This window comes from Lissotriton vulgaris, chromosome 10 (genome assembly GCF_964263255.1).
Source record: "Lissotriton vulgaris chromosome 10, aLisVul1.2, whole genome shotgun sequence".
Taxonomy (NCBI): Eukaryota; Metazoa; Chordata; class Amphibia; order Caudata; family Salamandridae; genus Lissotriton; species Lissotriton vulgaris.
The window spans coordinates 267,528,970-267,554,280 of record NC_141698.1 but is presented as its reverse complement, the minus strand read 5'-3'; the positions used below and the strand labels follow the sequence as shown (position 1 = coordinate 267,554,280).

Genomic DNA, 25,311 nt, shown 5'->3' with positions numbered 1-25,311 from the left:
AGTCGAAATGGCACACACGAGATCTCAAGAGAATTCCCAACATGACCTTGTCTCAACAAGGGCAGAATTCTAACAACTGTGAACTCTCGGCTAGAGTAAACACACGGTGAGGTGAAATCCACAACGCCACAGCAAATAATCAAAATGGTGTTTTCTGTGGAACCTACAGTTATGTGATCTTACAAAGATAAAAAGACAGAAACACACGCACACTCTACGGTGGAGCACATTAGTTAGATTCCTGTTTTCTTCTTTGCAAAATTGGAGCACCACATGACTATTTCCTTTTTTTTCCACCAAACATTTTTATTTTATTTGGCCAGAACACAATAGTATGCCAAAGGAATATATTAATTTGTTATTATTATCTTTCCATGATTCGAACATATTGTTTATTATCCACACATGAGGCTCTTACAAGCTCACTGTGCTTTCAGTTTCTCTCCCACATACAACATATAACTCTACGAGGGTTTTGAATTTAGTTGGGTTAATTATTTACATTTCGTGAGCACCTAAATCCGATTGGCTAATGGTAGCAGAAAATGCAGTTTTTGGCTCCATTACAAAATGCCCTGACATCCTAAAACATTTTGTGAATCAAGCTGTGCAGGACAAAACAGGGATGGGTAGTTGGTGTCAGAGTGAGCACAAGCCCAAATCAGGAGAGAGCAAGAGACACTGCTTGGGGATGAAAAATCCTTTGGTCCTTACTCCCGTCAGAAAATAGTGGGGTGAATGTGTGACATTGATCCACATTCTGTCCATCACCTGTTTTGTTTGCAATTGCTGCCATAAGTGCGCTGGGGATGCTCAGACGTGGGTCCCAGGCACTCCACACCACTGGAGTCAAGCTAGCCGGGCTGATGGGAGGTGTTACCTCGAAACCGGTCCGGTCCTCGGATGCTTGATTCCGTTCTGGGAAGGACATGGCTTTTGTAGTTCGGACTGGACTGTTCCCATGGGGCACAGGGTCAGAGCTGATTTGCATATCGCCATTGTCTAACCCAGGGTGGTGTGGAGTGCAAAAAAACGATGGATTTGGGCCCAGATCTTTGGACTGGGGTGAATGTGTGACATTGATCCACATTCTGTCCATCATCTGTTTTGTTTGCAATTGCTGCCATAAGTGCGCTGGGGATGCTCAGACATGGGTCCCAGGCACTCCACACCACTGGAGTCAAGCTAGCCGGGCTGATGAGAGGTGTTACCTCGAAACCGGTCCGGTCCTCGGATGCTTGATTCCGTTCTGGGAAGGACATGGCTTTTGTAGTTCGGACTGGACTGTTCCCATGGGGCACAGGGTCAGAGCTGATTTGCATATCGCCATTGTCTAACCCAGGGTGGCGTGGAGTGCAATAAAACGATGGATTTGGGCCCAGATCTTTGGACTGGGGTGAATGTGTGACATTGATCCACATTCTGTCCATCACCTGTTTTGTTTGCAATTGCTGCCATAAGTGCGCTGCGGATGCTCAGACGTGGGTCCCAGGCACTCCACACCACTGGAGTCAAGCTAGCCGGGCTGATGAGAGGTGTTACCTCGAAACCGGTCCGGTCCTCGGATGCTTGATTCCGTTCTGGGAAGGACATGGCTTTTGTAGTTCGGACTGGACTGTTCCCATGGGGCACAGGGTCAGAGCTGATTTGCATATCGCCATTGTCTAACCCAGGGTGGTGTGGAGTGCAAAAAAACGATGGATTTGGGCCCAGATCTTTGGACTGGGGTGAATGTGTGACATTGATCCACATTCTGTCCATCACCTGTTTTGTTTGCAATTGCTGCCATAAGTGCGCTGGGGATGCTCAGACGTGGGTCCCAGGCACTCCACACCACTGGAGTCAAGCTAGCCGGGCTGATGAGAGGTGTTACCTCGAAACCGGTCCGGTCCTCGGATGCTTGATTCCGTTCTGGGAAGGACATGGCTTTTGTAGTTCGGACTGGACTGTTCCCATGGGGCACAGGGTCAGAGCTGATTTGCATATCGCCATTGTCTAACCCAGGGTGGTGTGGAGTGCAAAAAACGATGGATTTGGGCCCAGATCTTTGGACTGGGGTGAATGTGTGACATTGATCCACATTCTGTCCATCACCTGTTTTCTTTGCAATTGCTGCCATAAGTGCGCTGGGGATGCTCAGACGTGGGTCCCAGGCACTCCACACCACTGGAGTCAAGCTAGCCGGGCTGATGAGAGGTGCTACCTCGAAACCGGTCATGTCCTCGGATGCTTGATTCCGTTCTGGGAAGGACATGGCTTTTGTAGTTCGGACTGGACTGTTCCCATGGGGCACAGGGTCAGAGCTGATTTGCATATCGCCATTGTCTAACCCAGTGTGGTGTGGAGTGCAAAAAAACGATGGATTTGGGCCCAGATCTTTGGACTGGGGTGAATGTGTGACATTGATCCACATTCTGTCCATCACCTGTTTTGTTTGCAATTGCTGCCATAAGTGCGCTGGGGATGCTCAGACGTGGGTCCCAGGCACTCCACACCACTGGAGTCAAGCTAGCCGGGCTGATGAGAGGTGTTACCTCGAAACCGGTCCGGTCCTCGGATGCTTGATTCCGTTCTGGGAAGGACATGGCTTTTGTAGTTCGGACTGGACTGTTCCCATGGGGCACAGGGTCAGAGCTGATTTGCATATCGCCGTTGTCTAACCCAGGGTGGTGTGGAGTGCAAAAAAACGATGGATTTGGGCCCAGATCTTTGGACTGGGGTGAATGTGTGACATTGATCCACATTCTGTCCATCACCTGTTTTGTTTGCAATTGCTGCCATAAGTGCGCTGGGGATGCTCAGACGTGGGTCCCAGGCACTCCACACCACTGGAGTCAAGCTAGCCGGGCTGATGAGAGGTGTTACCTCGAAACCGGTCCGGTCCTCGGATGCTTGATTCCGTTCTGGGAAGGACATGGCTTTTGTAGTTCGGACTGGACTGTTCCCATGGGGCACAGGGTCAGAGCTGATTTGCATATCGCCATTGTCTAACCCAGGGTGGTGTGGAGTGCAAAAAAACGATGGATTTGGGCCCAGATCTTTGGACTGGGGTGAATGTGTGACATTGATCCACATTCTGTCCATCACCTGTTTTGTTTGCAATTGCTGCCATAAGTGCGCTGGGGATGCTCAGACGTGGGTCCCAGGCACTCCACACCACTGGAGTCAAGCTAGCCGGGCTGATGAGAGGTGTTACCTCGAAACCGGTCCGGTCCTCGGATGCTTGATTCCGTTCTGGGAAGGACATGGCTTTTGTAGTCCGGACTGGACTGTTCCCATGGGGCACAGGGTCAGAGCTGATTTGCATATCGCCATTGTCTAACCCAGGGTGGTGTGGAGTGCAAAAAAACGATGGATTTGGGCCCAGATCTTTGGACTGGGGTGAATGTGTGACATTGATCCACATTCTGTCCATCAACTGTTTTGTTTGCAATTGCTGCCATAAGTGCGCTGGGGATGCTCAGACGTGGGTCCCAGGCACTCCACACCACTGGAGTCAAGCTAGCCGGGCTGATGAGAGGTGTTACCTCGAAACCGGTCCGGTCCTCGGATGCTTGATTCCGTTCTGGGAAGGACATGGCTTTTGTAGTTCGGACAGGACTGTTCCCATGGGGCACAGGGTCAGAGCTGATTTGCATATCGCCATTGTCTAACCCAGGGTGGTGTGGAGTGCAAAAAAACGATGGATTTGGGCCCAGATCTTTGGACTGGGGTGAATGTGTGACATTGATCCACATTCTGTCCATCACCTGTTTTGTTTGTCATTAAACAACATACACATTTTCCTTAAAAACCTTCAGTTAGGGGGCGTGGCTAAGATGGCGGCTTAGTAAGACGTGTCCTGCGGAGGCTCCCCGTCCCCGATCCTCTGACCGAGCCTAAAAGCGGACCACTTCGCCACTTTGCCCCTGTGCCAACAGCCAAAGGCAAGCGGGACATCAGCTGGGCAACCAGGGGCCCCAGCGAGACTCAGGGGCGAAGGAGCGAACCACGAGACGGCAGCGCCGGCCGAGGCCGATCGGAGGCGCGAAAGCAACGACCCGGCTCCTGAAGTGAAAGGAGCGTACGGGCCCCACACAACAACAAAGAGACTGTGCTGCCACGCCGGAGGTTCACCCAATTGGTGCAGCAGTCCAAGGGCGGCGACCGCCGGAATTCGTCCGCGGGCCCCAGGGGGGCGGCCCGCGAAGGGAAGCGCCTATGGAGCCGGCGCCGGGATTCACCTGAGGCCCCGGCTTGGGCCTACCCGGCGGAGATACAACGGCCACGGGCTGCACAGAAAGGTGAGGAGTGAGGCGCAGCAGATCAGAGGGCACCACTCCGGGGGGCGAACACTCGAGCCTCCAACACCCAGCGAGCCTGAAAGACGCCGTAGGGGCCCAGGGACGCGCGGCCACGCTTGGAATAACGGCGCCATAAGGCCTACCATAGCTAGGCCACAAACAAGGGCAGTGGAGCTGCTTATGCAGGAGCGCGAAAGAGGCAGCCCTAGTGCAGACAAGAGGGATCGGGGGGGGGCGCTAATCGAGCCTCAGTGGGGCGCCCCGGGCCCCTAGCCGGGTCAAAGCGAGTGGCGCTGGCCGCTCACGACCACTACCAACTGGGGTCCACAAATTGGGAGAAGAGGATAAAAGGAGTCACTGGAGCCACCGTAAACAGGAGAGGGATCTGGGAGCAGTAAACGGGCCCCGGAGAGTGCCTCCAGGCGGACCACCACACCTGGGGGCTGACTTAGAAGGAGCTCTGCGACCCGCCAGCGGAGCACGAGGTGGGAAGGGACTCTGCCGCCTGGGAAGCGGCTCGGGGGGCATAACACGGGCCCCCGGTGTTGGGCAGAGACCAGGGGCCGTGAGGAAGAGGCGTGGCCGCGGAGACACAAAGGAGTAGGTTGCTTCAGAGTGCCACGAGACAGCACAGTCCAGGACCCTGGGCCAAGGGGCACACGACCCTCACCGAGACGTAGCGCCATCCCAAAGCATCACTCCCCCTCCTCCCATTGCACGCCCGCCACAAATTGACTGTGGTCTCGCCAAGAAACGCGACATGACTGGGAGACAGCCGGACCAGCAGGGGAGGGGAAGATGGCTTCCTCCAACCGCAAAGAGGGTCGCACCATACCCGAAATGCTGACCAAAGGGACTTCTAAGACCGACAAAAGCCCTGACAAACCAGCTCAGACGCCCCCCTAAAGGAAAAGATCACGATGAGGGGGAGGCCCCAGTGACCAAGGCGTTCATGGAGGCCCTCTTCACCTCTCTTAAGGAAGACATCCAAACCCTCAGACAAGAAATGGCAGGGGACTATAAAGTACTCCGCCGGGACGTTGACGATCTTGGGGAGCGGGTGGCCGCGAACGAGCTCGCGGGACAGGCCAGAAGCAAAGAAGTAGAGCTCTTGCGGCAAGAAATCATCAGGCTTAACGAGCAACAAACGGACCTCCAACCCCACACAGAGGACCTCGAAAACCGTTCAAGGAGCAACAACATTCGGGTCCGAAATGTGCCGTCCAAAGCAGAGGGGGACGATATGGCAGGATACTTACAAACCCTTTTCCGAACGGTGCTCGACGAAAACGAGGACTTTGAGATCCATATTGATGGAGCCAATCGGGTGGGCCCAGCTCGCCGAGCTCAAGGTCCCCCGCCTGACATCCTGGCTTTCCTACCCGACTACCCTCTCAAGGAACGCATACTGAAGGCGGCACGTCTCAAACAGCCTCTTCGCTTTTAAGGCCACGCCTTCCACCGCATCGAGGGGGTCCCATACTCCTGGGGGCACCCCTTTAGACTGATCTTCAAATGGAACGGGCCCTCCACCAGCTGCGATCCTTGCGGGACACCTGCACCCTACTGGGCATTCCACACGAGGAGGACCAGCCGGACGACGAGGGGGGTTGGTCATCCGGGGCCTCATCCAGATCCCCACGGGCGACTTTTGATGGCTGGCAGAAGGTGAGACGTGGATGCCCCTCCAAGAAAAGTCTCAAGCCGAATCCAGTGACAATGGCACAAGAAAAAGCCTCAGCGATTCAGGAGGTTTACAAAGACACTGGCGCCGACTCCTGAGAGACGGAAGTGATGGTTATACTCAGCTAAGTTGTGGCGACACGGTTGGGGGGCGGGATGGGGGGTCTCGAGCCGCCACTGCCGCATAACCCATACATTTACTCATCTACCACAGGCCTGGACAGACATTACATAGGCCTGGGACAATGTTCACCAGTTGGGTTCCATGTTTGGAAAGGAGGGGGTAGGGTAGAACGATGGAAGAAGGTGAGTGGTTACATGCCTCCTCATGGCTGAAGAGTCTATCCTGGTTCTCACCCTCAATGTTAAAGGGCTAAACAACCCAATCAAGAGGAGACCGGTGTTCTCATACCTAGAACACTCTGGAGCGGCAGTGTGCCTCCTACAGGAGACGCCTCTACTAGCTAAGGACTGGCACCGTATGAGGTCCAGGGCGTTTCCGACCCAACTCTACTCCTCCACCACAGAGAAAAAAGCAGGAGTGGCCCTACTCTTTGCTAAACATTTCAAAGGCCGGGTGGGGGACAAAGTGGCGGAGATCAAAGGCAGGCTCCTAGCCCACACGATCCACATTGGGAATCTGTCAATCACAGTGGGGTCCATCTATGCCCCCAACACCAAGCAAGAGGCGTTTCTTACAGGGGCACTCACCGAAGTTATGAGCACTAGTTCGAGGCACATATTGATTGGCGGGGACATAAAGTTGGTCATGGATAACGAAAGGGATCGGTCAGGTCGGAGGTTTGGAGATTCCGGGGCTCTCTCCATTGAAGGGAAGCATTGGCTCGCCAACCGGGGGTTCTTGGACACCTGGAGGGTAGCCCACCAAACAGCCCCAGGGTACACCTTCTACTCTCATGTGCACCGTACATATGCCAGAATTGACCATTTCCTCAGCTCCACTGACCTGGCCCCTATGGTGCGGGATATGGAAGTTACCCCAGCGGCCCTGTCTGACCATGATGCAGTAGTAATGCGCTTACAGGTTCCACGACAGCAAACACACAAGGGTAGTTGGCGCCTCCGTGAAACTCTGCTCTCCCGCAAGGGGGTCACACGGCAGATCGGCCAGAGCATCACAGACTACTTAAGCCTGAACGACACAGGAGAGGTGGCAATGACAGCGGTCTGGGGGGCGCTCAAGGCGGTTATCAGAGGAGAGCTGATTGCAATTTCGGCTGCAGAAAATAGGGAAAGGAAGGAACGCCGCCAGGAGCTGACAGCACAAGTGCTAGAACTGGAACAGGCGCACAGCCGAACAGGGGCCCCTAGAATCTGGCGTAAGTTGAAAGCAGCCAGGGCACAGCTGGCGAGCCTTGACCTGGATCGGGCGGAATATGCGGCGCTGCGCCTCAAGCACACGTAGTACGTGGGGGGGGGGGGGGGACAGGACGGGCCGCTTACTCGCCAACAAACTCAAAGTGAAAATCGTCCGAGCCAAAATCCCAATCATACGCGATGAAGGGGGCCGAGAGCTTCGGGAAGACAACCGTATAGCGGAGGCATTTAAGACATTCTATGCCACGGTCTACAAAGCTGATCCGGCCTCTGATGCTGAAGCGGGAGCAGCATACCTAGACGGAGCTAAGGTGACGGCCCTCAATGAGGTAAACGCCCTAGCCCTTGATGCCCCCATACGATTAGACTAAGTGATCTCCGCTATTGCGCGCCTCAAACCGCTCAAACCGCGGGCTTTTATAAGTCCTTCTGCCCCCTCCTAGCCCCGGTACTAACAAAACTGTTCAACTCTTTTCAGGGGCCAGGATCGATCCCTCCAGAAATGCTAGAGGCCGACATTATTGTCCCGCAGAAGCCAGGCAAGGACAAGACCCACTGCGCGGCATACCGGCCAATCTCCCTCGTCAACCTAGACTTGAAACTTTTCACGGGGATCCTAGCCGCGAGGCTGGGCCCATGTCTCCCCGGCATAATAGAGCCGGATCAGGCGGGCTTTATCCCCACCCGCCAAAGCGCAGACAACACCAAGCGCCTGCTACACGTGATCGATAAGGCACATTACCACGCCACAGATGCGGCCCTCCTGTCAGTCGACGCCGAAAAAGCGTTCGACCGGGTTGACTGGATCCATCTTGACCGGCCGTTGACGAGATTTGGAGCGGGCGAAAGGTTTAGGGCGTGGGTGGCAAGCTGCTACACGTCCCCTGAGGCGACGGTTAAAGTGAACGGAACGAGCTCCAAGCTGTTTGCCATACGCCGCGGCACGAGGCAGGGCTGCCCGCTCTCGCCCCTGCTGTTCGCCCTCTATATAGAACCTTTCGCCCAGCGCGTGAGGGACAACCAGGCCATCACGGGCATTAAGTTTGGGGGCGAGGAACACAGGATAAGCCTATATGCGGACTACATCCTGGTCGCCGTGGACAACCACAGAGTCTCGATACCAGCGTTCCTGGAGGAAATGGAACGAATCGGGGAGGTGTCGGGCTTTAAAATGAATATAAGCAAATCGGTCATTCTCCCCCTGGGGTGCAACACCCACCAGGCCAACAGAGGCTCGTTAAAACTTAGAGGACTGTCCACACAAACTGCACTCCCATACCTGGAGATCGTACTAACGCCCAATACGGCTCAAACAGTGGAGCTGAATTATACCAAACTCCTCACACACATCCAAGAGGATATTCGGAGATGGAAACAACAACCGCTCTCGTGGCTTGGTCGGGCAGCTGCGGTCAAAATGTCCCTGCTGCCAAAAGTGCTATACCTGTTTCAAACCAATCCAGTCACCCCTCCGATAGGCATGATCAAGAAGCTGCAAGACACGATACAGCAATACGTATGGGCTGGTAAACGCCGTAGGATGCGACGTGATCTGCTCACACGCGTCCCCGCGGAGGGGGGGTTGGGGGTCCCTAGACCAGCATACATTAAAAAATCACCCATCACCAGGGCACTTCTACAAGTCTGGGATGCGGTAGCGGTAGCAAAGGACCTCACATCCTTTCCCTCGCCAATGACGCCGCTATTTGACAATCCGGCGTTCCCTGGCTCCTTCCCGCAATGGAAACATACCGAGTGCAACTCGGCTGGTCACTTATTTGACCCACAAGGCTTTTGTGGCACTGAAGGCTATACAAGATGGGTACTCCATCAGCAAACCGCAAAACTTTCAATATTTCCAGCTGCGGCACTGGCTTACCAGTAAGGATGTTATACCACACGCAGGCCGCGCTCTTAAGCCATACGAGAAATGGCTCCTCGCCAAATCCTCGGATAAACGGGCGATTACAGAACTGTATAAGATATTGACTCCCCCAGCCGACAGCTAAATCTGCGGGACAACATCGGTGGGAGCGAGAGTTGGGTCGCGCGCTCTCACACAAGGAATGGCAGGACGTCTACTACCGGGCACATCACACAGCCCGTAATGTAGCCAGTCGGGAGGCGGCGGTTAAGGTGGCATACTACTGGCACTTAACACCGGAGCGGCTACACAAAAGCAATCCTCGCCGGGACCCCCTGTGCTGGAGGGGATGCGGACACATAGGGACCATGCTCCATCTGCTCTGGGAATGCCCGACGGTGCAGGAGTACTGGGAGGAGGTCCTTCGGGGTGTAGACGACTGTTTCGAAACAGAGATCCCCCGCTTCCCCGCATATGCGATCCTAGGCCTGCCCAACAAACTCACCTTTCCACTTAAGTCCATTCGGGGGCGCCAAATGGGGCTGGCAATAGGGGCGGCGAAGCAACATATTCTTTCACTCTGGGGCACCCCAAGGAAACCCACACACACAGGGTGGCTCCATAAACTATGGTATATACTGGGAATGGAGCGGATACAGGCGTCCCTAACACAGACTTCGGACACCTTTAGGGAAACATGGGCACCCTTAATCTCTCTGCTGTCACACGAATTCCGCGAGCTTACTTGCCCAAAATATCTCTAAGTCCTTAGACTAGTTGATGAATTCCATAGGCCTCCAGAAGACAGGACACGAAAAGTCAAATGAGGATCCACTCGTATGCCACACACCTACACAGCAGAACGCACCCGACAGAGGGAGAGGGAGGGAGGGGGTTAGTTCCAGGAAAAGGGTGGTTGGGATTAGGGAGGGTCTAGTTGGGAGGTTGGGTACGGGGCTTCTGAAAAACAGTTGGTAGCTGGGCAGGACTCACGCCCTCTTGCATGGACTCATGGCACTCGGCTCCAGAGAATGGCCTCCTGATGCTTATCGCGGAACTTGGGGCGACAGACGCACTGGGGGCTATGTCTATCTGATTGCTGTAATGTTGTACCTAAATGCAAATGAAAATAAAATAAATGGGGGAGAAGCTTCGCGGGCAACCAAGATGGCCGCGTGAGCTCGGAGCTCCGAAGACCCTCCGATCCTCCGAATTAATCCTGTCACCTATCCTGCCCCATGGAAGTGGGAACATGTTGTTGAACTGCTGCTGACACGGGACTCGTTTTCCGATTGAAGATCCGAGGTCCCTAGGTGGAGTTACACCGTGTGGAAGTTTGGGGACGACGACGCCATCAGTGCCCGGACTTGAAGGGGCGACTGCGGCGCTGCTGCACGGCGGTGGTCTGAGGAGAGAGAGACTGTCCCACCTCGAAGTGTCACCCGTGTTACTCTGGAGACTGTTGGAGCTGACCGAACGGTGCGCACGACTGCTACCGCTGGCCGATTTGGTGATCCGGCAAGGGCCAGGGGGTCTTCCTGACCGTAGTGGCTTCTTGCCTAACATGGCGGGCAGAGGTGATTCCGACAGAGGGAAGCCTCGGGTCAGCAGGAAATCATCTTTCTCTCAGTCCACCAACACAGACCGCTATGCCCACCCAAAGGGTTCGCCCGGAGTCACCGCGAGGCCCAAGGACATGCAACGGGATGTGTCGCCGGACGACTCGGCCCCAACCCTCCGGGACGTCATGGGCGCTATTGCGGGCATCAAAGCTGAGATGCACAAGCAACATGAGGTACTGAAAGCTAAAAGCTGCAAACTCGCTGTTTGCCCGCAGGCTTGATGATTTTGAAGGACGGGCCAGGCGCCAGAACGTCCGAATTGTAGGTGTCCCGGAGGGAGCCGAGGAGGACGCCACCGATCTCTTTGTCGAGAACTTGGTCCAGAACCACCTGGCCCCCGGTGGCCTCAGCAAGTTTTTCTCGGTGGAGCGAGATCATAGACTGCCCGGAGGCCGCCCGAAGCTAGGGGCTCTTCCGCGTCCTATCATCGCCCGGGTGTTCAACTTTAGGGACAGGGACGCCATCCTGCAGGCATCGAGGAGAGGTGGGCCGCTGAAGTTCCAAAATGCTGACGTTAACTTTTTCCCGGACTTCACCCAAGCGGTGCAGAAGTGAAGGCAAAGTTTCACAGGCGTGAAACGTAGACTGCGCGAGCTGGGGATGAGGTACTCTATGCTGTTCCCCGCGAAACTACGTATTGAACATGATGGCCGTGCATTGTTCTTCGACATGCCTGAAGTGGCCGGGGACTGGCTGGACACTTTGCCTCAGCGCCGGGAGGAACCCGAGGAACAGTCGGATGGGGCCGCTGGTGGCCCCGATCCTCAGGAGTAGAAGGTCCCTTTGGACCATGTTCGGACGATGAGTCTGCCCAGGCAGTTAGTTACACAATATTGTATTTTTTGCTGATATCCTTGCTTTATGAATGGGGGAAACGGGGGGGGATAGGTCAGCCTCCTTTCTCCTCTAGGGGCTTTTCGTAGAGTAGTTTTTGGGGCGACAGGCACACTGCTAGTTGGGGGGGCTCTTTAGTCTAATGCAGGGGTGCAGGGTGGGGGGTGGATGGGTTGTTTGTTCTCTATGTGTTCTCTTTTTCTCTCTTTTTCCTACTTCTTGGCAAGGCAACTGTTCTGCTGTTGATTCTGTTATAGCGACGCCACCCGGCAGAGCTGGCATAGGCCTCTACATTGATGATGGGGGGTAAGAAGCTAAATGTTCTGAGCTGGAATGTTAATGGGCTGGGTGATCGTATTAAGCGAGGGGTGGTGCTGCAAATGTTTAAGAGATGCATGCCTGATGTCATCCTGTTACAAGAAACTCATCTGATTGGGAATACATGCCACGCACTTAATAGAAAAGGTTTCAAAATGGTAGCACACTCTGGGTTCTCTTCGGGGTCCCGTGGGACGGGGATTATGGTGCGCATGTCACTCCCGTTTGAGGTGGAATCCAGCGTGATCGATGAGAGGGGACGCTACGTCGCCGTCACGGGTAGGTGGGAGGGGCGTACCCTGGTCTTGGTCTCTGTTTACGTCCCCCCTGGTTTGCAAACGCCTACGTTTCAGGATCTTGGGGGCGCCATTTTGAGTCTGCCTGAAGGTTTGCTTATAGTTGGTGGTGACTTCAATGCAGTTGGATCTGGGATTTTAGACCGTCATCCATCCAGGGATCTTCAGTGCGCGCAGTCCTGGCTTCCTGATTTCTTGGATACCATGGGGCTTACTGTTTGCTGGAGACTGCTCCATCCCGCTCAGCGTCAGTACTCCTTTCACTCCGGAGCGCATGGTAGTCTCTCCAGGATTGACTATGTTCTGGCATTGGCTGCCCACGCGTCGGCCATCTCGGAGGCCCGTCTGATGGCCATTCCCCGGTCTGGGTGTCCTTTGACTTTGACATCGTGGTGGCTAAGAGGGTGGTGCCAGTCAATCCGTGGTACTTCCGAAACCCTAAGACCCGTGACCTCCTGGCTAAAGCCTTTGAGCTCTACTTTTCTGAAAATACGGGCTCGGTAGCGTCGGCCATATCCCTATGGGAGGCCTTCAAGACTGTCCTGAGAGGTGAAGCCTTCTCCTTAATAGCCGAGGTGCGCAGACGTAGAGACGAGGATGTGGTGCGGTTGGAATCAGAAATTGAGGACCTTGACTCCCAATTGGAGACTGATCCGACGCCTGCCCTGCTCCACGCTCTCTCACTTAAGCAGTCGGAGTATCGGGCCCCTGCTACTGACTCTGCCAAGGCAATGGGCAGAGAACAGCAAGGGAGGATATACGATGTCGGGGACAAGGCAGGCAAGCTGATTGCGTGGCTTGACAAGAAGGAGATGGCCTCCCGGGTGGTCCCCGAGGTACTGGGGGAGGACGGCTTGGCCGTCACCGACCCCAGCGCTATAGTCACGGTCTTCGCCGATTACTTTGAGTCCGTATATACCTCGGCTTCTGACATGTCCAAGGCGGACTCTGCCGCTCTTCTTGAAGAGGTGGACCTTCCTTGTCTGTCAGACACCGAAAGCGACGACATGGATAGGGGTATAACGGCGGACAAGGTCGCACTTGCGATACGCTCTTTGAGGTCCGGCAAGGCACCCGGCCCTAATGGCCTCCCGGTGGAGCTTTATAAAATAAAGGCTGACGCCATTCCTCCGCCCCTACGGAACATGTTCCTTGAGGCGCGCAAGATGGGTGAGCTCCCCCCGGACCAAAGGCTGGCCACCATAGTGGTCATTCACAAGGAAGGGAAGCCCAGAGACCTCTGCCGGTCGTATCACCCTGTCTCTTTGTTGAAAACCGAGCCTAAGATCCTGGCTAAACTACTGGCCAATCGGCTGGTGGGTGCGATTAGCGATTTGGTCCATCCGGACCAATCGGCTTTATTCCTCACCGCAATACCGCCCTTAACCTTAGGAGGCTCCACGCAGTTATGGCAAGGATCAGTACGCTCCGGGAGCCGACCGTTTTGGCGTCCCTGGATGCGACAATGGCTTTTGATTCCCTTGAATGGAATTACCTGTGGGCGGTGCTGGCGAAGTTCGGGTTTGGCCCTGAATTTATTAGATGGGTCAAGCTTCTGTACACTAGTCCACTTGCCAATGTTACGGTCAATGGCCGCGTGTCTGCATCTTTTGCCCTTCGAAGGGACACCAGGCAAGGTCGCCCCTTGTCGCCCTTGCTATTTGCATTGGCGCTGGAACCTCTGGCTGCTTGGTTAAGGGTACACCCTGATATCAATGGGATACAGTGGTCTTCTGGCTTCGAGGACCGCGTGTCCTTATACGCGGACAACATTTTGCTCTACCTCACCTCTCCTTGCAGATCCCTGATTGTGGTTTGTGACGTGCTGCATACCTTTGGCAGATATTCGGGCCTGGTTATTAACTGGTCAAAATCTCACTTATATGTTTTGAGTGGTGAGACTCCGCGACTTCCCAGGGGATGCGCCATACAGATCGCGAGGCAGGGGTTTAAATACCTGGGCATCTATATTTCAACCGATGCCCGGACACGCTATGCGAACAACTTGCTTCCCCCACTTGCACGCCTTCGGCGCGACATAGAGGGGTGGCGTAAGCTACCGCTTTCCCTGCTTGGACGTGCGGCGTTGTTCAAAATGATGTCCCTGTCCAGATTTTTGTATGTGCTCCAGAATACTCAGGACCCAGTCCCCTCCGGGTATTTTAGAGAGGTCGAAGGTTTGCAGCGGACCCTTCTCTGGGATGGTAGACCACGTATTGCTATAACCAAACTGACGCTTCCGTGGTATGATGGCGGCATCGCTTTGCCTGATATCCGACGGTACTATTGGGCCTCCCAATTGGCCGCCCTTAATCATGGTTTCTACGGACCGGCCGATAATCCGGGGTATGCCATGGACCGGTGGCTCCTTGATGGTGGGAAGTACTACAGGGCGTTGTACTCGAGATCTCTGGATGGAGGAATGACGGGCTCCGCTAGGACAGCTGTGCACATATGGAGGGCTGTCACAAAGGCACAGGGATGGAAGGGGAGGCTTACGTTGGCCACCCCGCTTTACGACTCAGACCTATTGGGTAAATTGTGGCACACAAAGGGGTTTGACTGGTGGGACCTTATTGGTATCTCTAGGGTCGACGACATGATGGCTAAAGGCGAGATAAAGTCTTTCGCCGCTTTACAAGTGGAGTTTCAGCTGGGAGCGACGGAATTCTTTAGATATGCCCAACTGCGACACGCCCTTATGGCGGTGTTGCCGGAGGGTGAGAAGGTCCCTGAATCGTCCCCGCTGGAAGACAGGGTGTTGGACGGTCATATGCCGGACAGTGCCATCTCATTGGTCTACAAAAAACTGATTAACGTCCGAACGGACCTCCTTCTGAGTGTGAGGGACCAATGGGTGCGTGATGGAGTTGAACTGGATGATGAGGATTGGCAGTATGCGGTGTCTTCTCCCAAGGAAGTGGCAATCCCAGCTAGATTACGTTTGGTCCAATTAAAAATTTTGCATGGAGTGTATGTGACCGGCCCCCGGTTGATTCATATGGGCCACTCGGTGGACGGTCTTTGTAGGCGTGGTTGTGGTGAACTGGCCACATTCATGCACATTATCTGGGAGTGCCACGCTATCGCTTCTTACTGGAGGCGTGTCCATGCAGTGATGCGTGAGGTGACTGGTGTTGATTTGCCGGCGGAGGCCCGGCGCTGCTTACTGAATGTGTGGGGCCCCACGGACTACAATAATGCGCAAACCCAATGGGTCACTTTGGGAAACATGGTGGCGAAGCGTGACATCGCTCAGAAGTGGGGCGCCCCATCGCCTCCCTCTGTGGAACTGTGGAAGACCAACATGGATTGGTGTATGGTTCGCGAGAAAACGGTGTACGTGGCCCGGGGCAAGCCCAAGAAGTGGAATATGATCTGGGGGGCCTGGAACGAGTACAGGGGTGATATCTGTCTCCCTCCCGACACTGCCCCATTGGATATACGGCTTTCTCCCTAGCCTTTATTTCCAACCTACTTACCATTTCATTGCCATCCTGGTTTCCTTTCCTCCCAATATCGTCCATTTTGTACTGCTCAGTTGCACTCTGTGGGCATAAGGCCCCTCCTTCTCCTGCGTTGGGTATTGTCGCATTTGTGTACTTATTCCTTGCCTTTTCACACTGGTTTTGGTGTTTCTTTAGGTTCTTTAACTCATAGGTTTTTCGTTATTATAATATAAAACTAAACCTGGTACGATTTTATAATATGTACTGTGTGCACTGCTCATCCTTCTTCTAATAATGCTGCCTAGCCTCCGGGATGTAAGGCTAAATAGCTGTGTGCCTTGATTTTTAATAAATGTTTTCCCCAAAAAAAAAAATTTGATCCAAAAAAAAAAAACAACCTTCAGTTAATCGCTGTGCGTGCACAGGACTGAGTGCGGGACCTTATCTCCTTCAATTTTTCCCAGCAAATCGCAAGAAAAGTCAAATAATTCAACTCTTCAAAGCAAAGCAGATTTCAAAATGATTCCTATGTTTTGTGGACTTTGGGCATTTTCACACATGTATCTTTACATATTTTACCCTCACTTTTCCCTAAATCTGTCAAACACTGTTGGATAGATTCACACTAAGTCACAAAAATAACAAAGAAGTCTTTGAGCTCTGTCCTCAGGCTAGCTAGGTTTGGTGTTAATCTTTCAGTGTTTTTTCTGTAGCCATGACCAAAACTTCGCTGTGGGAATTAAAATGACAAAATTCGGGTTTGGGACACACCTCTTCACCACCTCATAACCATCCTCTTGGACCAATCTGCATAAAACTGTCAAGGACTAAGCAAAAGTAGGGCGAAAGTAGAGAGAAGGGAATTACAACAGGCAGAGGAGGCGCCACGGAGGGGGATGGGAGCAAGAAAGGGATGTCAGCTAGAAAGAGGAGCACACGACAATAAGGAAAGGCGTACGGTGACGGAGACTCCATAAAGAGGCTGGGGGCAAAGAGAGAGAAGTTAATAGTAAGGGGAAGTGGGTTTTAAGGGGGCTTCTATGATGTCATCTGTTACATAATGCATGAGGGAATGAGCAGCGTAGTGAGGGGTTTTCAGATGTACCAGTCAGAGCAACTGAGAGAAGCCATTTTCTCCTCTGAAACTGCAGTTAACAAGGTAAGTAACTATGCAGAAAGCAACATGCTGCATTTCATAAGGATAGCTCGGATTTTCCTCCATCTGCTAAAAAATGTAGCCTTTGTAAACATTTTGGTCATATATCCTTTATAACTGGTTCTGACTTGTGCACCTTTGTAACTTGAAAATAGCATTGTTGGCTCTTTGTGTTGTTTCCTTGTTTATCTGCGTTGTATTTTCCTTCTGTTGCAGGTTTCATGTGATGATAATCTCCTTTGCCCCCAAGTTCCTCATTCCCTTCCATCGCTTTTTTTTTATAAGCCAGAAGGGGTACCAACTGGGCAGAAGAGAAGCAGCTGGCTCCGGTTCCACTCAAAAACACCCACGCTGTTTTGATGATCAACTCCTGCACTTCTGTTTAAACCCTCTTTCCAGAAAGTCAAGCCGGACCATCTAGGAAGCAATCTTAAGGCTGACTTCCAATGGAGAAATTCCTGTTCAGGCCTGGAAAGGCCAAGGTTCAACATCCATTCTCTCCTCGACTCTTAATCTTTAACACTCTTCTACCTCACCATGTCACCACATTTAATCTAACCATGGTGCTTCGACAGCACCTTTGATAATTAATTCTTCAAGGGTGTCGCTTTTTAGCATGCACTCATTTATGTTTTCACTTTTAAGTGAACCCCTTAATACTCCCTATTGTGGTATCTGTTGACCTTGACTGCTCTCCTAGAGCCCAGGTAGACTGCCTCTAGGTTGACTTCCTTAAACCTGGTTAATGAGCTGCTTCCTTCTACTCCTACATGCAAACAACAGATCCTTCTCCCACTAGTAGGGAAAATACAAAGAGGGCAGTTCTCCCCCTGCTTCTGGGTGGACTCTATTGATCCTCAGTGAGTTGCTCTCTGCTTCAACACAGAAGATTGCAGAAAACATTTAGTGGACTGTTTCCTTTATGTTCAACGGTAAGCTCCATGGACCCTCAACAGGTTGCTCTCCTATTACTCCTGGGTAGTTAACTTGGGTAAATGTTATGGCTAGGGTTGTTTGAAGATACGAGTCTTGAAGACACGAGCTCCAATTGCCCCTGCCTGACTGCCATAGCGCTTTGCTGAGCTGAAAACCGGTATCGTAGCGCTATTCGCCTGCCTGCTTCTGCCGCTTTGTTTTGCTTGCCATTGCTGGCGCCTTGAAAACGTGCACTTTGGGAACTTTAAATAACATTCTGCTAGCGTGCACTTCGTGTCTTCTGTAACCCTGGTTCTGCATTTGCAGCTAGCGCGCAGATTGTATTGGTGTGTGCTTGGGGATTGAAGAAGTATTTTCTGTTTGTGCCAGTACCTTTGCCCTCAGCGTCCCTCCTCCCTGTGCCCCAACCTCACCCACGCTCAGTTTCGTTTTTCCCCACCATTTTGTTTGTTGTGCCTGAAGCAGCACATCCAGCCCGCCTCCCGCCTCCCAGACGCCCCTCCCTCACACGGACTGAGAAGGCTCGCCTGCCTGCTGATCCCCTGTGACCTCTCCTACTCCGTAGGAAGCGGTCGCTCCAATTGCCCCTGCCTGACTGCCATAGCGCTTTGCTGAGCTGAAAACCGGTATCGTAGCGCTATTCGCCTGCCTGCTTCTGCCGCTTTGTTTTGCTTGCCATTGCTGGCGCCTTGAAAACGTGCACTTTGGGAACTTTAAATAACATTCTGCTAGCGTGCACTTCGTGTCTTCTGTAACCCTGGTTCTGCATTTGCAGCTAGCGCGCAGATTGTATTGGTGTGTGCTTGGGGATTGAAGAAGTATTTTCTGTTTGTGCCGGTACCTTTGCCCTCAGCGTCCCTCCTCCCTGTGCCCCAACCTCGCCCAGGCTCAGTTTCGTTTTTCCCCACCATTTTGTTTGTTGTGCCTGAAGCAGCACATCCAGCCCGCCTCCCGCCTCCCAGACGCCCCTCCCTCACACGGACTGAGAAGGCTTGCCTGCCTGCTGATCCCCTGTGACCTCTCCTACTCCGTAGGAAGCGGTCGCTCCAATTGCCCCTGCCTGACTGCCATAGCGCTTTGCTGAGCTGAAAACCGGTATCGTAGCGCTATTCGCCTGCCTGCTTCTGCTGCTTTGTTTTGCTTGCCATTGCTGGCGCCTTGAAAACGTGCACTTTGGGAACTTTAAATAACATTCTGCTAGCGTGCACTTCGTGTCTTCTGTAACCCTGGTTCTGCATTTGCAGCTAGCGCGCAGATTGTATTGGTGTGTGCTTGGGGATTGAAGAAGTATTTTCTGTTTGTGCCGGTACCTTTGCCCTCAACGTCCCTCCTCCCTGTGCCCCAACCTCGCCCAGGCTCAGTTTCGTTTTTCCCCACCATTTTGTTTGTTGTGCCTGAAGCAGCACATCTAGCCCGCCTCCCGCCTCCCAGACGCCCCTCCCTCACACGGACTGAGAAGGCTCGCCTGCCTGCTGATCCCCTGTGACCTCTCCTACTCCGTTGGAAGCGGTCGCTCCAATTGCCCCTGCCTGACTGCCATAGCGCTTTGCTGAGCTGAAAACCGGTATCGTAGCGCTATTCGCCTGCCTGCTTCTGCCGCTTTGTTTTGCTTGCCATTGCTGGCGCCTTGAAAACGTGCACTTTGGGAACTTTAAATAACATTCTGCTAGCGTGCACTTCGTGTCTTCTGTAACCCTGGTTCTGCATTTGCAGCTAGCGCGCAGATTGTATTGGTGTGTGCTTGGGGATTGAAGAAGTATTTTCTGTTTGTGCCGGTACCTTTGCCCTCAGCGTCCCTCCTCCCTGTGCCCCAACCTCGCCCAGGCTCAGTTTCGTTTTTCCCCACCATTTTGTTTGTTGTGCCTGAAGCAGCACATCCAGCCCGCCTCCCGCCTCCCAGACGCCCCTCCCTCACACGGACTGAGAAGGCTCGCCTGCCTGCTGATCCCCTGTGACCTCTCCTACTCCGTAGGAAGCGGTCGCTCCAATTGCCCCTGCCTGACTGCCATAGCGCTTTGCTGAGCTGAAAACCGGTATCGTAGCGCTATTCGCCTGCCTGCTTCTGCCGCTTTGTTTTGCTTGCCATTGCTGGCGCCTTGAAAACGTGCACTTTGGGAACTTTAAATAACATTCTGCTAGCGTGCACTTCGTGTCTTCTGTAACCCTGGTTCTGCATTTGCAGCTAGCGCGCAGATTGTATTGGTGTGTGCTTGGGGATTGAAGAAGTATTTTCTGTTTGTGCCGGTACCTTTGCCCTCAGCGTCCCTCCTCCCTGTGCCCCAACCTCGCCCAGGCTCAGTTTCGTTTTTCCCCACCATTTTGTTTGTTGTGCCTGAAGCAGCACATCCAGCCCGCCTCCCGCCTCCCAGACGCCCCTCCCTCGCTCCGCCCCCCCCACTATCCGCTTATGACAGTCACACCCGCGCGCAGCGTTCACGCGCAGCGATCGCGCCCTAGTTGCGCCGAAGGTGCGCCAAAGGTAAGCCCGTCTACGCCCGTCCGCGCCTGGACCGTGCCCAGCACCAGACCCCCTGGTCCTCGTACCACCCACCTCCCCTGCATTACTTACGACGCCGCCACCCTCCTAGCCCTTAACCCCGGCCGACTCCCCCACTGCGTCCAAGCCACTCGTGGACACATCCATGGTCTCTTTTCCTGCAAATCCTGCAAGTTCGACGGCAGCAAGATCAACTCCTCATCCACGGACACAAAACAGATATCTGACCCCAATCACCTAAAATGCATCCTGCTCAACACCCGCTCAGTCCACAGACACGCCATCGAACTTTGGAATCTTCTAGACACCATCTCTCCTGACGTCGCCTTCTTGACAGAAACATGGATGAACGCCTCCTCAGCCCCTGACATCACCATTGCCATCCCGGAAGGATACAAGATCATCCGTAAGGACCGCACCGACCAAACAGGAGGAGGCATCGCTATCGTCCATAAGAACTCCATCCGCATCTCTACCAGCTCAGACGTCAACCTCGCTAGCGCCGAACACCTTCACTTCCAGATCCACACCGACCCCAAGACCACACTCAGAGGCACTCTCCTCTACAGACCTCCAGGACCCCGTGCAAAATTCAGCGACGTTATCACTGACTTCATCACCCCACATGCCCTCCCCTCCGAGGAATACATCCTACTGGGAGACCTCAACTTTCATTTGGAAAAGAGCAACGACAGCAACACCACCTCCCTTCGGGACAATCTCGCCAACCTCGGACTCAAACAACTTGTCTCTACGCCTACCCACATCGCAGGTCACACACTCGACCCCATCTTCACCTCCAGCAAACATGTCTCCTTCAGTCACACCACTACCCTTCAGTGGACGGACCACAGCTGCGTACACTTTACCTACAACAAGACCCCTACCAACAACCATCCTCAACCCATTCTGCGTAGAAACTGGAACAAAATCACCATCGACCAGATCTCCTCATCGCTTCTTCAAAACCCCCCCACTCCTCACACCCCGACCAAGCAGCGATTAACCTCACCCAATGGCTATCCAACAGCGCCGACATCCTAGCACCGCCGAAAAAACGTCAAATCAAACTTGGCAGCAAAAACGCCTCCTCGTTCAACGATGATCTTAAGAAATCGAAGAAACTCTGTCGCTCCCTCGAGAAGGCCTGGAAAAAAGACCCAAACACCAGCACCAGGGACGCCTTCAAAAACGCCACCCGCATACACCACCAACTAATCCGGTCTGCAAAGAAAGCCGCTTTCAAAGACCGACTAGACAACAACGCCCACAACAGCAAGGAACTATTCAACATCATCAAAGAATTCACCAACCCCTCAGCCAACTCCAATGATATCACCCCCTCTCAAGCTCTCTGCGACTCCCTAGCCTCGTTCTTCCACAACAAAATCGCAGACATCCACAGCTTCGACAACCAACCCGGAGACCATCCCACCCAATCTTCTGCCGTACCTTCACCCCCCTTGAACATCCTTAACGACTGGAACCCAATCTCCACCGAGGACACCATCCGCCTGATGAACTCCATCCACTCAGGATCCCCCACAGACCCGTGCCCTCACCACATCTTCAACAAAGCTGACTCCATCATAGCACCACACCTCCGAGACGTCATCAACTGCTCCCTCAACTCCGCCACCTTCCCGGAAAGCTGGAAACACGCCGAACTCAGCGCCCTTCTGAAAAAACCCACAGCGGACCCCACCGACCTCAAAAACTACCGCCCCATCTCGCTCCTTCCATTCCCGGCCAAAGTCATCGAGAAAGCCGTCAATAACCAGCTCGCCGTCTTCCTCGAAACCAACAAATCCCTCGACTCCTCACAGTCCGGCTTCCGAGCCAAACACAGCACGGAGACCGCCCTCATCGCAGCAACAGACGACATTCGTACTCTACTGGACAATGGAGACACAGTCGCCCTCATCCTCCTAGACCTCTCCGCAGCCTTCGACACAGTCTGCCATAGCACTCTTCTACAGCGCCTCAAAAACATCGGGATCCAAGGAAAAGCACTGGAATGGATCACCTCATTCCTCACCGGAAGAACCCAGAGAGTCCGCCTCCCACCATTCAAATCCGAGGCTACTGAAGTCATCTGCGGCGTACCCCAAGGTTCCTCACTCAGCCCCACCCTCTTCAACGTATACATGAGCCCCCTCGCGACCATCGCTCGCCAACACAACCTCAACATCATCTCCTACGCAGATGACACCCAACTGATCCTATCACTCACCAAAGACCCCAACACCGCCAAAACCAACCTACATGAAGGTATGAAAGAAGTAGCAGAGTGGATGAAGCACAGCCGTCTGAAACTGAACTCAGACAAAACAGAAGTCCTTATCTTAGGCACCTCCCCCTCCGCTTGGGACGACTCTTGGTGGCCAGAGGCCCTTGGAAAAGCACCCATCCCGACGGACCACGCACGGAACCTGGGCATCATCCTGGACTCCTCACTCTCTATGAACAGACAAGTCAACGCAGTCTCATCTTCATGCTTCAACATCCTCCGCATGCTCAAAAAAACATTTCGCTGGATCCCCACCGAAACCAGAAAAACAGTCACCCATGCACTGGTTACAAGTCGCCTGGACTACGGAAACACCCTATACGCCGGTATCACCGCAAAACTCCAGAAAAAACTCCAACGCATCCAGAACGCATCAGCCAGACTCATACTAGACATCCCGCGTAAAGACCATATCTCTAGCCACCTGAAAAACCTCCACTGGCTCCCCGTCAATAAGAGGATTACTTTCCGCCTCCTAACCCACGCTCACAAAGCACTCTACGAACTTGGACCCGAATGCCTCAACACACGACTTTCCTTCTACACCCCCCCTCGCCAGCTACGATCTTCCAACCAAGCCCTTGCTACCATTCCTCGCATCAATAAAACCACCATGGGAGGTAGATCCTTCTCCTACCTCGCAGCTAAAACATGGAACTCACTCCCCACTCACCTACGTCTCACTCAGAACCACCTAGCATTCAGAAAGCAACTTAAAACCTGGATATTCGCAAAGTAATTCCCATCCCTTCCTCAAGCGCCTTGAGACCCTCTGGGTATGTAGCGCGCTATATAAATTTCTGACTTGACTTGACTTGACTTACCGGCCTGGATGTGCAATTAGCTCAGGGAATGAGGGGGTTTTAAGCCACTCCAAAGTGTACCTCATTAATCATGTGACTCATCTGAGTTTAGTCCTGCACCATAGTACTCCAGGAAATAGGTTTTTATGGAGCAGACCACCCTCAACTTGTAAAGCTCACAGATTTAACATGGCCAACAGAGAAAAATAGAATAAAAGAGATAGAAGCTATTTGACAATCAGGATCATGCCAGTTCATGGATAAATTGTGTTGGACAACAGATTATGAATTATGCTAGCCAATCAGATTTGTTTAAGTTTGAACTCGAAGGGTAAACTTGCAGATGCATACTGTACAGATATGAAACAAATAAAAGTGAGGATTTTCCACCAGTACCTCCTGAAATAGTGAACAGATTAACGCAATCCACAAAAGAACAAATTATGGACTGCTCGCTATCTTCACCACAAATCTTGAGCATATCTGCAAAGTGGTTTTGGCTATGGATTAGAGTGCTGGAATGAAAGTCTTCAGGATAGCATGAAAATGCAGTGCAATCCATCCCTTATATTTTTAGGATATTCTTGCACTTTTCCTGCACTTGCACTTTTCCTGCAGTCACTGTGACAGTTATAAGGGTTTATCAGAGATACTCCATGTGAGGAGGACCTCACCGGTGTGGCCCCATGGGCAGAGGATCTCCGTGATCAGGCTATTACTCGCGGGACTTGTGACAGCCAGGAAACTCCCGATCCGGAACAACCTCATCCATGCCGTCTTTTCGTCTCCCTACAGATAGGTGGGAGCCAGGACCCAGAAGGGGATGGAAATGACCCCGGAAATCCTAGACAGAGAACAATGAAAGCTGCAGACTGCGAGGAGAAGGACGGGCACTTGTGCGAAGCTGGAAAGCGGGAGAAGACGCCTGCGGAGAGACCAGCGCGAAGGAGCCTAGGAGAGGAGACATCACGGGAGAGGAGCCAGGCGAGCCCTGGTGCGAAGAGTGGTGGATTCCACCGGAGGACGCTGAAGAGCGGCCGCAAACTCAGGAGAGTTTGCGGCAGGGCCGGTGAGTGAGGGTGTACCACGAGGATTGGGGGGGTGGGAGTTGGGGAGAGAACTGAGGGTTGCGGGAGGAGCATAATTGTGGTGGCATTTAGTACTGTTTTGAGGTGCAGTATCTTGCTGACCGCCTATATTTTAAACGCGACCCCAATACCCCGAACCAGGTTATCAACTTAAGGTTGCTCACTAGGCTGATAGGATCTAAGTAGATCTGCGGATATGGTCTGTTTTGATTTTGAGTTTAATGATCTTGGTTTAAAAAGACTTGTAGCCCATTTCTGACTTCTCCCTACCCGCACTAGTCCTTTCTTCCCGAATCCCTTATTCTAAGCACCTATTTGTTTTTTTAAATATTGGAACACTTCTAAGGTGTGGTGACGGGTTACCCCTTTACATTCAGGAAACTGATGTTCTGACGCCCCCTTCTCTTTCCTCTTTTATGAGCCTCCCGGGAAACCCCTTGGACTCCAAAGACGAGGAGCCGGAACCATCGCCCTCCACACCAACATTTAAAGAGGAAGAATCACCTGAAGAAGAGTATTGTGATGCCAGAACATTTGTTTCTCCTGAACATAAGCTTGTTGAAAAAAAAAAACTCAGCCTGTTCGTAAATACATACAGCCTCCTCGCCTGTATATTAAACCCGCGCTCCCACACTCCATCTTTTAGCTTTATCATTTGCCATCCTAAAAGTGTGTTCATTATCTGAATGAGGGTGGTGCTGCTCCCTCAAAACTATGCTACACAACTACTAGAAAATGTCTGAAAGTAATTTGTAGTCCATTGGGACATACTTTTCTTATTTTTCTACATTTACCTGGGGTGGCAGACTACTGGCTACCACTGGTAAAGTCAGTCACAGCTCCAGAAGTGGAAG

At 52.9% G+C, this 25,311-nt stretch overlaps 1 protein-coding gene across 1 annotated transcript in view; it reads right to left on the bottom strand.

The window, feature by feature from the left end:
- LOC147685096 (uncharacterized) overlaps positions 1-25,311 on the bottom strand; it is a 1,199,247-nt gene that overhangs the window by 670,442 nt on the left and 503,494 nt on the right. The window lies entirely within an intron of this gene.